The following is a 13,249-nucleotide window of genomic DNA, read 5'->3' on the forward strand; positions in this document are numbered from 1 at the left end:
TTCACTTCAGGGAACTGGCAGCTACGTGTTAAATTTACTTTGCATAAATTCAGTGGGCATCGTGAGGCAGTAGTGCTAGCAGAAAGAGGGACCCTCAGATTGGAAAGCCCACCAAACAGCTGGGTCCTTGCCTGCTGATTGAGAAGGAATTCTCAGTAGAAGCAGAGGGACAAAGTGAAAACACACACACGGACACAGAAACACACAAAACTGCTTTATTGCTCAGAAAGAGATGGAAAAACAGCAACAAAACAAAACAACAAAAACACTCGAGTAGGGAGCCATCAGCCAGGGAGCGGGTTGAGACAGCTCCAGCTCCCAGTTGGTTCTTTTACTGGAAGGCTCTGACACTGTGATCTCCCTTCTGATGCTGCCAGCCATCTTCTGCTACGGGCTCTTCCTCCCACGGAGCTCAGCCCTAAGACAGAAACTTTGGCGGGAAAAGAGAGAAGAAAGAAAGAGATACTGGGGTATGTCCTTGGGATTATGCAGCAGTTGTGGAAGATAAAACGTCTTATTGTATGGCTGTGTCCTGGGAACCAAGGGGCCAGCTGCCGGATAAGAGGAAGTGTCCTGTTTTTCAGCAGCCTGGCATCTTCTTTCCCTTGTTGATAACCAGCCAGGGCCAGTCAGCCTGTCTAATCACCTCTCCCAGCAGCAGCCAGGAGCCGCCCGGCTGGACAGCCAAGAGACAGACTGAAGGCCTGGGATGAGGGCCAGGCTGAGGGCGCTATTGCGGAACTAGGAACCTTCTCGTTTTTCACGTGGAGATCCTTGGCCAGGGTGAACGTGACTTCCTCCATAAGAAATAAATGTATGTGAGAACTGTAATTACCATCAGAGGGCTCTAAGGGCTGAAGACACTCTCCACCTCATGGCAAGTCATGCAGCGATGTAAGAATTCACGAGACACAAGAAATCTTTAACCCAAGTTAGAGTTTGAACTGAAAAGCTAGTGCCCACACAGCTACAGAGTGGTTTCTCTCCAAACACACCTCACTACGTAAGTGGGAATGAACGCCAAGGCAATACAGGTGAACACTCAAAACACCAAACAGACAGACAAACTCAAAACTTTGTTGCAAAGCAGGTTAAGATGAGAGGTATGGGCATCTGAGGAAGATCAGTTTGAAAGGGAGGCAGAGGAAAAACAACTGAATTCTACCTCAAACAGCTCAAATGGTGTTTGGCTACTCCACCTAAAACTTCTTACTTTTCTAAGATTTGTTTTTAAAAGTCTTCCCTGCTTGGCCCAGAAAATCAATTTGCGATGTTAGCTTATTTGTGAAATATGCTGTATTTATATTTTTACCCAAATATGGTTTTAAAAAGAACCGTTTCTGAAAATGATCTTTGCAGCTTTAGGAAGTTGAGCCACAGAGGAAAAAAAATTTACTAGGGAAAAGATGGAGATAAATGTTGGTTAACATGTCAGAGAAGGGGGGCCTGAGATGGAAGGCTGGATGGGGAGCTGAGATGCAGACTTGGAAGAGACTGAGGGGTCACAGAGGGGCATTTTGAGAGACAGTGCAAGATCGTCAAGCCTCAGAATCCTGGAGCCCCTCTGAAGGTCCTGCCAATGCATGCAAGGTAACTGTAGCAAAATTTACAGATAGTCAAATTTAACCAATATTTAGTAAACCAACAGCTTGCTTAAATTCAGTATTTGCTGCAGGGGGATATCAGCTTGGGCTGCAGACATTTTTCTCAACAGATAGCCAAATAAAGGAGATCTTTGGGATATTAATATGAGCAATAAAGAATATTCCACATGATTTTATATTTTAATGGGACAGCAACTAGCATGAGCCTTAAAAATGCAATTTCCCTTTGAAAATGGGTAAATAAATTAGGCATTATCCTCACAATGGACTTTTAGGCAGCTATTAAAATCATGATTTCAAAAAGAGTTGATATGGAGACTCAGGAGAAAATAGGTAAGTGGAAAACAGCAAGCTCCAAAATTGTATATACAAAAATGAACTCCTGTTTGAATCTTTTTTCCTCTGTGCTGTGTTACCACTGCCTGGGACACACTTGTGTGAAGTACGTGGCCTACTTCTATTCTGCTTAGGATCTCAGTTTAATAGTACTTCCTCCAGGAAGCCTTCCCTGACTTCCTCTATCTACATCAGAGGTCCCTGCTCTGCTCTCACAGTGTACACTGTTCCTCCCTTGTCATAAGACTTAGCATATTGCATTGCAGTCATTTTTGTGTCCCCACTGGACTATAAGTGCTAAGCAGGCCTGCCCTGTCTGTGGCTATCTCATTTGCCACTGAGTGCTTGGGGCACGGTTGACAATAAATATTTGTCAGATCAATAAGTACCAAGTGAATATTGCAGTGCAGAGGAAAGTAACCTCTCTCAGGCAGTCTTGGGGAACAGAAGCCACTTTTTAGATATAGATAGATAGATAGATAGATAGATAGATAGATAGATAGATAGATAATCTCCTATATCATATCTTAGCTTCAGGTTACCCCCTGTATGGAAGTCCCTTGCTAAGGGCAGGAAGGAGAAAAGGAAACTCAGCCTAAAATCCAGCTTCATATGCTCTTTAGCCTGAATTGATCAGCCTCTGAGAACACTTTTCTTCATGACACCTCGTGCTTTCCTGGACAATCTCTTCATTCATCATCCTTGAAGCTCCTGAAGTATTTACACACACTGGTTCATTTGTTATCCTGCACGGTCCCTTTTCTTGGATCTGTAGGTCCTGTGTCCATTGTTCTAGTTCCAGCATCTGGCAGAGTACCCTGGATGACCCCTAAGTGAAAATGAGGCCACAGGAAAGGAAGAGAGGCTTTGCTCTTGGTTACCTGGAAGGACTAGGTAGGTCCTAATACCTGGGGAGTGGCAACTGACCTGGGATCAAGGATGGGTTTGCAGCTCCCTTCAGGTTGACACTACCTGGTCTGATTAGACAGACAAAATCTGTAAGGCTCTGAGCATAGAAACTGGAGGTCAGACCCAGCATTACACACAGGGTGTGTGGAAGCAGAACTGTATGGTGCCCTCTAGTGGTGGATCTGCATAATGGAAGGAAAAATGTGAAACCTGAAAATGAAACGAAAATGTAGTAAGACATTGGAGTATGCTTTTCCCTTTCAGGCATGTCTCCAGTCTTTATATTCTTACTGAAGATACATGTTCAAGATTGCCATAAAATCCTACCTGTGAGATATATCATGCAAATGTGTCAGACAAATCTACCTATCTTTTGAGAATTTTGATTTTATGCCTTCAAACATAAAAACCTTATCCCATTCTTGGTACTGGATGTTCTTAGGCAATTTTTTCTTATTGTCATTTGTCAAGGAGAAGGACACCATTGGTCAAGGAGAAGAATGAATTAAATGTTGCAAACTAGGAAAGTCAACTTGATCTATCGGCCTCGCTCAGACTTGTTTCATGACAGAGCTGTTACTTTTTGTCAATTATTTATGCTCCATCTAGTTTAGGATCACCTTATTCCTGAAGATGGTTGCAGGCTAGTCTGGTCAGTCTGTGGAGAAGTCTGCTTTTCACGTTTCGTATGGAGGCTCAGGAAAGTTGAGACATGGTACTTGCACTGTTGGCCCCTTTGGTATCTTGTCACCTTGGAATCGCCAGTCTACTTCGCCAGGGTGGTTTAACTTCTTAACTTGACCTTCTTTTGTTATCTTATCATTTCAAAATTAAAACAAAATAAACATAAATTTAGACAAATCTGACCCTCAAAACAACCCTATTAGGGAGGCAGAATGATATTATCATTTTTCTCTGATAGGTTAGAAAACTAAGGGTGGATGAGAAATGGCAAATATATTCATTGATTTGATGAGGCCCCAAGTGTTTTTTAAATGTATTGATTTAGTTGCCAATATTTAAAAGGAAATATATTTTAATTAAACATCAGGACGAGATTTGATTAAAAAATCTGGCCCCTCTTAAACCAGAGGAAGATCTGTCAAGAGTGAGCTTGCATTTCTGCATGGTGATGGTCCACTGGAGCTGGGGATTGGCCGTCCTGTGGGACAGTTAAGCTTTCTCATTAAAGTCCTACACCTGATGCTTGCTGCGGTTGCTGCACACAGCTTAGACTACGTTATCCTCTGCCAAAACCTCAGAACCACACTGTCTTGCAGCAGCATTGGCTCATTTCCTGCTCACAGTCCTTTTTGCGTGCGATGGCTGCAGGTCTCAGGAAGAAAGAGCAGCCCCTGTGTGGAATATGCTGTCCTTGTTGCTGAGGGAAAGGAAGAATGGCCGGATGGGACAATGGCTTTTAATGCTCAGACACCGCATATGCCGCTTTTGCTCATGTTCTACTGGCCACAGCAAATCAGAGGCCAAGCTGCCATCAATGGGGCAAGGAAGTATACCTCCTCCAAAGGAAAAGCCTGCAAGTCGTATGGCAATGGTGAGGATGTATAAAACACTTATAGGAGGGCCAGTGATAACTGAGAACAGTAATACAATCAACCACATTCATTGATACTCTCTGTCTAGCTCCTTTCTGCATTTGGGCTTGCAAATCCAGTTTAGACAGTTAGGAGACTGTTCAAGATCCTTTAGCTATGAGATTTCACCCAGGTCCTGGTTTCCTTTCTTTACAATTTTAACATAATGTGCTGTGTTTTGGAGGCATGCTAAATAACACTGAAGAAGTTGGAAACTCTCACTACGTGGTGAGTAGGCAGTGAACAACGGCTCCAGGCTGCCTCTAAGCCCATTGTATTATCCTCCTGGAATCAGGAATCATGTGTCGTCTTTCAGCTAAGGATTAAACAGGTCTATTTTGTTCTGCATCCGTTTAATGATGCAGCAAATGATTAGTGAACTCCTGCCAAGTGCTGGGGATACAACCTTCCGAAGTTCGAGTTTCCCTGCAGGAACTTACAGCTTACCTGGGAAACAAACACGAAAGAAGGCAGTTCTGGACACTATGGAGTGTCCAGGGCTGTGTGATAGTGGGCAAAGGGCACTCTGGGAGTACATGAGAGGCTCTTAACTCAAATACAGCGTTCTGGAAAGGCTTTCCAGAGAGAGCAATGAGACCTGGAGAGTGAGTAACCAGGTCAAGGGAGAAGAGGGCACATTCCAGGCAGAGAAGGCAGCAGGAGTAATGGTCTGGAATTGAGAGACAGCACTGTAGTAGTTTGCACAACTGTTTGAAATTCTAAGGACACACGATGTGCACGTTTGCACTTTGCAGTGTCTAGGAGGTCGGTTCACTCTGCCCGTTACCTTTGTAAACATGCAGTTGGCCCTGGTTCTCTACATGAAGAAATACTGGGGGTAGCTTATCCGCAAAAGATAAAGGATAAATATACAGTAAATTCTTACATTTAAAAAAGTTGAAGTATAGTTGATTTACAGGGTTGTGTTCGTTTCTGATGTACAGAACAGTGATCCTCTTACATTTATTTTTTATTGAAATGTAACACATACATTTGAAGTGTGCAGTTTGATGGAACAGTTATACACATACACGCACACACACACACATACACACGTGTGTGTGTGCGTGTGTGTAACCACTACTCAATTCAAGACATGGAAACTTTTCAACACTCCCACTGTTTCTTTCTTGCTTATTCCAGTCAATACCTATCCTGCGTTGAGGTAACAACTACTCTGATTTCCAACACTGTTTTTTTTTTAAATTTTATTTGTTTGTTTGTTTTAATGGAGGCACTGGGGATGCCATCCAGGACCTCATGCGTGCTAGGCATGCGCTCTACCGCTGAGCTATACCCTCCCCCTGATTTCTAACACTGTTGATTAGTTCCGTCTGGTCCTGCACTTCATAGAAGTTAAATGACATAGTATGAACTCTTTTGTGTCTGGAATTTTCCCCTTTAACCTGAAGTCTGAAAGGTTGACTCAGGCTGATTTTGCATGGAAAAGTAGATCTTCTATAGCACTGTGATTATCCAGCTGATTCAGCACCCTTTATTGAAAAGACCATTTTTTCTCAGCTTGGCGTTTCTTTATTGAGGGTAATGTGTGTTTTTGTCCTTTGGCTCCTTTAAAGGTTTTCTCTTTGCGTTAGATTTTCAAGAATTTTATTATATGTGTCTCTGTGATTTTCTTAGGGATCCGAGCTTCTTAAATTTGTCAGTTGATATTTTTAGCAGTTTCAGAAAATCCTGACCATTATCTTTCAAATATTGTTTCTCTGTTCCCTCTAGGGTTTTGATTATGCATACATTAGACTTTTAAACTATTACTCACACATGTGAGTTTTTCCCCATTCCCTTTTTTCGTACCATGCTTCAGTATTGGATTCTATCTAATGACCTTGGATAATCCTTCATCTGCTATGTTTAATCTGTTGTTAACTTTAGTCCTATATATAGTCCTGTATCATGAGTTCTTTGATGGTGATTTTGCATTTTTAATTCAGAATGCACGTTTAATTCTTTTATAGATCCCAATTCACAGTTGAAATTCTGCTTATTTTCATGTGTCCTGTGTACCTTTTACTCTGATTTCTTGAATGTACTAATCATAGTTATTCTAATGTCCTTGTCTGCTGACTGTAGTATCTAGACATTACCTATTTTTATTATGATAAAATATGCACAACATAAAATTTACCATTTTAGTAATTTTTAAGTTTACATTTGAATGGCATAATTAGGTGCATTCACATTGTTGTACAACCATCAGCTCTTATTTTTTTAAATGTTGATTATTTGCCACATTTTCCTGCCTCTTTGCACGCCTAATAATTTTTTTTTTCTTTTGTGCAGGGCATTGACCTTAACTTTGAAGCTTCCCATCCCTGTAGCTTCAGTGGAGGTGTCTTGAGGAAGAGATTCATCATGGTTTGTTGCAAGCCCCTTCCCTCCGGTAGGGTTTTGTTCTGTTTTTCCAACTTAACTCCCCAGACTCCTGTGCCGTTCTAGAACTCAGCAAGTGTCCTGTGAGAGAAAGCAGATTTGTGGTTGGGCTCATCTAGTTTCTAATCTGTTATGCCAGCTCTGATTAACCACCAAAAGCTCTGGTAGTTTTTTTCTCCCCTGTTCACAACGTAATGTCCCCATGGAAGAAATCAACAAATGGGTAAACTCTGCTAGCGAAAGAAAAGATCCCCTCTGTGTGACTGTGTAGCCCCCTCTTACCTCTCGTATCTGAACACAATTATGATGCCAACAAGAGAATTTTCCTGATATGTCCATCTTTTCCCCAGTGTGCCAAATTTGGAAGAGTAATTGTATCATATGTCTCAAGTGTCAGTGAGCAGTCAAGGATCACTTTTAGTGACAGACCTCCAATTTCTTAAAAACGATGGTATTTTATAAAATACAAACAGGTGGTATTTTATAAAATTCAGGGATTATAGATCCCAGTATCTCTTCTATTTTTCTCTTTCTTGGCTGTATTCTTGGGATCAGAAGACAGAAATTGAGTGGTTTGCTGTAGGTGCAAATATAAGTGAGCTTCTCTGGGCCCTGAGAGCCACCTGAACCCAAAACAGTAGATTTCTTTTCAGCTTATAATACCACGAGATGCCTATTACATTGTTACTCTGTTGGCTCTGTTATTCTTGCTTCTGACAAATCTAGAATATTAATGAGAAGTTATTGACTGCTAACCAAGTATCAGGCATTTTCTTGGGTGATGTATTAATCCTCACCGTGATTCTACAAAGTAAGCACCATTCCCCTAGCATGTGGTAGAGCCAGGATTTGAACCCAAGCAGTATGTCCCCAAGGCCCAGGTTGATATTCAGTATTACACTCCCTCCTGCTACACCAGACCACATAGTGAAAAGTCAGTTAGCTTGGTCTGGAGGGGCAGGGACAACTCAGATACTAAGATAAGGACATTGTTTCCTAGTTGCCCACAGGAGTAGGTATAGAGGCTTTAAATAGAGTTCTCTCTGTGCCCTGAGGCAGGTGTGTACTGTTCAGAGGAGTGAACTTGACTCCTTATGACTGGGGAATAGAGGGTGAGAGGTGAGGGTGGTAGCAGGTGATATGAACAAAGACTGGTTGGTGGGATCATAAACTATATCAGGCAGGGTTTGGGGTTCTGTCCTATGGACAATTGGCAAAGCCACTTAAAGCTGTGCAGTCAAGTACGCCATATTGTCCGCAGGCTGGAGAACAGATTCTAGAAACATAACACAGCTGACAAGGAGAACAGTAAGAAGGCCTTAGCAGACACTGAAGTGAGAGCTAAATCAGATGACTAAATAAGGTGGCTGTTACGGAATTAGTTGAACTGATTCAACAACTTTGGAACTTCACATGGAATGGTCTTGTGTTTAATTGGATAAGGCGGATGAGAGAGGCAGATGAAAGGGTGTTTCCAAACTTTGCAGCTTGCACGACTGGGTAAATTGTGGTCCTGTTTACAGAGATAGGAAACTCTGGAGGCAAATGAGGTTTGTGATGGAAGAGTGTGAGTTTCATTTGGGTGCACTGAATTTGAGATTTCTCTGGAAGACCCTCGTGGAGAGTTCAGGTAGGAAGATGGATGATTGAATTTGGCATTCGGAAGAGGAATCTGGACTGGAGATAGAGGCGTGGCCGTCATCAGCCTGTCCATGGAGAGGATGGAGGTACTGATGGACAGAAGACAAGTAAAAGTTTGTAATGTCTTCAGGCTGGATGGACAGTTCCCAGAATGCCTCTAAGCCTAGCCTGGGGACCTGGGGACATGAACGAGACATAGGCCATATCATCTCAACTCAGTTCCAGCATCCAGCTGGAGTCTTATAAAAATACTCTCTGTCCAGAATTCACCATTTTCTTGGAGTGCCTCCTTCCCCTTCAGAGGTGAGCTCATAGTAGACAATAGTTTCTTACGGGACCATTAATCTTGACAATGGCTGATGAGAACTTGAGCCCTTCTGATTCCCCTGCTGGAGAATATTTTATAGAACAACACAGAGGACTGGGAGTTAGAAGCGAAGCTCCATTGATGATGGATTTCTCAGGTGAATACCAACCAGAATTTCCTGAGCTCCACTGAACTGCCCGGGTTCCCACCCTTTCTGACGCCTGGAGTCTGTGAGGTAGCACAGCATCCTTCCAATAAATTCTCTTGTCTTAGGAGAAGCTATTTTGAAGTGGGTATGGGACACTTGTAACCAAAAGATTCTTAATTAGGACAGGCCTTCAAGTGTCTAATTAGGGAATCATGAACAGAAGGAAGCCAAGGCCGAGGCTCAGCTGGACTGGCCAGGGACCAAGACAGGAGGCTTTATAAATCTCCAGGACAGGAGGGAAGACAGCGGTGACGGCACTCCTGAAAGTCACTGCAGATCACTGGGCTTCAGATGACTGAGGGGCCTTGTGTGCTGGCTAATCCTGTGGGGCTGTGCAGCACCATCTAAACATGCCCCTTCGTCCTGTCACGGCACTCCCATGAGTGAGATGTGAGCCTGCACTGTCTCTCCCAGACAAACCCTGCTGGGTTTTTTTACTATCTGTCTAGTGTAGAAAGGATCCAATTACCCTTTAGCCTTCAAAATATGCCAGAGGATGGTATTGGCCTTCTGTGGCTTGGAGCAAACACACATTGCATAAATCTGTTTCTCATTTATGTGGTTCAGCCGAATCGCCAGGGTTGGTTTTTTATTTCCCACCTCATAGAATGTGGCCGGACAGAAGGCCAGCATCTTTTTTATTTGGGTGTTCTACTCAGATCCTGGACACAGTGGGGAAGAAGAAGAAATTGCTGGAAAATTGGGATGTGTATCTTTACAGGACAAAAAATGGTCTCAGAAGAAGAGATGAGGAAAGAAGGTATTTTCAAAAACTCTGCTAATGTCTGTGACTAGACTTACGTACTCTCAGCTGGTATGATTTAACAAAGGAGTCAGGTCGTGATGGTTCTAATGCACTGCCTTCAATAGGAAATTTTTGACTGGGGTTAGAGTTTAAAAGAATATTCAAGAAAATGCCATGTCTCAAGAAAGAAAAAAGGTTTCAATAATGCAATAGCTCAATAGCTTTGGTAGTGATTTTAGAGATTTATGTTTAAATTTTATAGATTATAATGATTCTGCAAAATGCCATAGCTAGATAAAAATTAGAACCCAGAAATAACCGAAGAGGAATTCCTTAAAAAGGTGCAAGACTGTCAGTGAGACACCCATTTGACATCATTACTTATCTGAGGAGACTGTTTACAGTACAAAGTAAATGTCTCACTCAGGTAGTATGTATCATTCAGTAAAGAAAGATGACTTGGGCTCTTTGTAGAGTCTTTGCCTTGGGTGAGCACGGTTGAGGAGATACCTAGGGTGTTTTGAGTAGAAGGACTCAAATACAGAACATACTTTGAGCTGGTTCTTCTTCTTCTTTTTTTTTTTTTTTTATTGAAGTATAGTCAGTTTACAGTGTGTCAATTTCTGGTACACAGCATAATGTTTCAATCATTCATATACAAACATATATTCATTTCCATATTCTTTTTCATTATGGGTTACTACAAGATATAGAATATAGTTCCCTGTGCTATACAGAAGAAACTTGTTTATTTTATAAATAATAGTTAATATTTGTAAATCTACAAGTCCCAATTTATCCCTTCCCACCTCCTTTCCCCCACAGTAACCATAAGTTTGTTTTCTATATCGGTGAGTCTATTTCTGTTTTGTACATAAGTTTATTAGTGTCTTCTTTTTTCTTTTTTTGATTCCACATATGAGTGATTTATAGTATTTTTCTTTCAATTTCTGGCTTACTTCACTTAGAATGTTGATCTCCAGGTCCATCCATGTTGCTGCAAATGGCATTATTTTATTCTTTTTTTGTGGCTGAATAGTATTCCATAGTATAAATATACCACAGCTTCTTTATCAAGGCATCTGTTGATGGGCATTTGGGTTGTTTGCGCTGGTTCTTCTTAACCAGGCTCAGAAGAAACTACCTTTAGTACCTTTCTTCTGGATCCCCTGAGCTACACTTTGGTTTTTTTTGTTTGTTTTTTTTCATTTATTCTGGTCTCCATTAGCCAGCATTGATTTATTTTGCGTGGACTCATATAGCTCTAACTAATAGAGGAAGGCATATATTATCAGAGAGAAGTAGCCTGAAATTCAGAATCTGAGACGATGCCACGCCTGGGACCCATGATGCACAGATTTAGCCTGGAATCAAAAAGCATCGACATCTTCGTGGCACCTGTATCTTCATGCTGGGAGAAGGTCAAGGGCCCAGCGTGAGAAGCCCCTCTCTTGTGGAGGTTGTGCTTCTGCTACGGTTATTTAATCTCAGGGAGAAGCCAAAGTGGGAGACCAGCCATGGCCCGAGGGTGTGGCTTGAGAGCAAGGGCAAGTTGGCTGGATCTTGTAACACATCCTTCAGTTTCACCAAATGAGGCTTCTACCGCAGGGACCTGGTACACGTCGTTTGCTCTGAGGCAGGGCCTCTCGAACTTTACAGCTCATGCTGGCCATGCCTTCCATCTTCCCTCAGTGCTAACCAACCCAGAAGACTTGCCTGCTTCTTACTCTCTGTCTTTGATAGTAAGGGGACATGACTATGGTTTTTAAAAATGACACAGCGCTGTGATATTCTAGTACGTCCTCCTGGGAGGGAGATGACATGTAGTGTGGTTGCTGAATACAGTACGTGTCTTTGACATTGTAAACTCAGAGTAGTATGGTCAGCAAGTTTAATTTACACATTTAGAAAATATTTCACAGGGTGCTACCCTTACTCTGATAATTGCCAAAAAAGTTGTTCAGATACTCTGTTCTCCCTACTTACCCCTATATGGCAAAATTTCCCTAACCTATGCATCTCCATAGAGATGAAAAAGAGAACTTTGTATTTACCCCGTGAATGCAAAAACCATGAAAACAAATTAAGCCTTTAGCAAACACTTTCTACATATAACCTTCAGCTGATAGCTGGTGAATGGATACCTTGTGTCAAATTAGAGGATTTTTGCTGATGTGGGAACCCTATGTTTAAAGGTGTTTACAAAACAGAGTTCCTCGGAATCTGATAAGTCTCTATTTATTCCTTTTTTTCCAAGTGGCATAACCTTGCATTGATGGGCAAGTGCTGTTCCACAGCTCACACGCAGCATCTTGCTTATTCTTGGTTTCTTCTTCAGCCACAGGCCCTTCATGCTTGGGTGGCAGCTCTGCATGCAGACTGGCTGCCAAGGAGTTCCCAGCTCACCACATGCTCCCATTGGAGGGCACTATTATTGTGTCTAGGTGACCATTTCTTTCTTAGAATTATCTGGCAATTAGATATTATGTGTCAAAAACCTGTTTGCACATTTTTAAAATCAGAGACTTCATTTCTAAGACTTTATCTTATATAAAATGAATAAACAAGATCTTACTGTATAGCACCAGGAACTACATTCAGTATCTTGTACTAATCTATAATGAATGAGAGTATGAAAAAGGATATATACATGTATAACCGAATCACTTTGCTGTACACTAGAAACTAACACAACATTGTATATCAACTATACTTCAATAACAAAATGTTTTTAAAAAATAAAAAAAAAGAAAGAAAAAAAGGCTTTATGCTCTAATGCTGGCAGAGTGCAAAGAATTAGCTCCAGGGATAATAGAAAAAAAAAACCAGTTTAAATAGCCAGTAATAGAGAAATGCTTACACAAATTATCATGAAATACTATAATCAATACAAATAATGTGTAGAAGGATAGTTAATGACATGGGAAGACAGTCACAACATACTATTAAAACTACAATTTGAAAGAGTATATTAACATTTCCATATACTGTAAAAAAATATACATTGCAAAATAATTGTCCTGTATGATCCTTTTGTAGAGAATTACCTATTTTTGTGAGTTGGTGGGAACCTGTATGTAAATATATAGAAAAAAGACCGAAAAAAATACTCTCAAATATTGAGATTTTTTTTCTCCTTTTGCTTATTAAATGTTCTACCATGAGAATACATTTCTGTTTACTAATAAAAAACCCATTATTTAAAGACTGAGTCGAAAAATGAAAACGAATCTACACTTCCTGACTTTGGAAGACCCCTCTTCTCCACAAGGAAAACAAAGCTGGTACGTTTGTTCTCTGTTTTGATCACTAGAGGTCACCAAAGTCATAAAGATTATTGGTAACTTGTTTCGCTTTCCGTTTTCATTTTGAATCACAGAGGGATGTTTCTGGCCTCTCCTGTTAGGCAGTTTTGAAGCATTTACTGGAAGACCTCTTGCTGCGTAGAGTTAAGGAGAGTAAACTGTTTGGACTAGTTTTTTTTTTTTTTTAACATTAAATATTCCTTGAAACAGA

At 41.2% G+C, this 13,249-nt stretch overlaps 1 long non-coding RNA gene across 1 annotated transcript in view; it reads left to right on the top strand.

The window, feature by feature from the left end:
* The window catches only part of LOC116658724, an 80,437-nt gene that overhangs the window by 35,731 nt on the left and 31,457 nt on the right, over positions 1 to 13,249 (top strand). Inside the window, exon 2 of the long non-coding RNA XR_004314009.1 lies at positions 6,743 to 6,842. This is a non-coding gene — a long non-coding RNA (uncharacterized LOC116658724). The remainder of the gene's footprint in view (positions 1 to 6,742; positions 6,843 to 13,249) is intronic.

Source organism: Camelus ferus, chromosome 2 (genome assembly GCF_009834535.1).
Source record: "Camelus ferus isolate YT-003-E chromosome 2, BCGSAC_Cfer_1.0, whole genome shotgun sequence".
Classification (NCBI taxonomy): Eukaryota; Metazoa; Chordata; class Mammalia; order Artiodactyla; family Camelidae; genus Camelus; species Camelus ferus.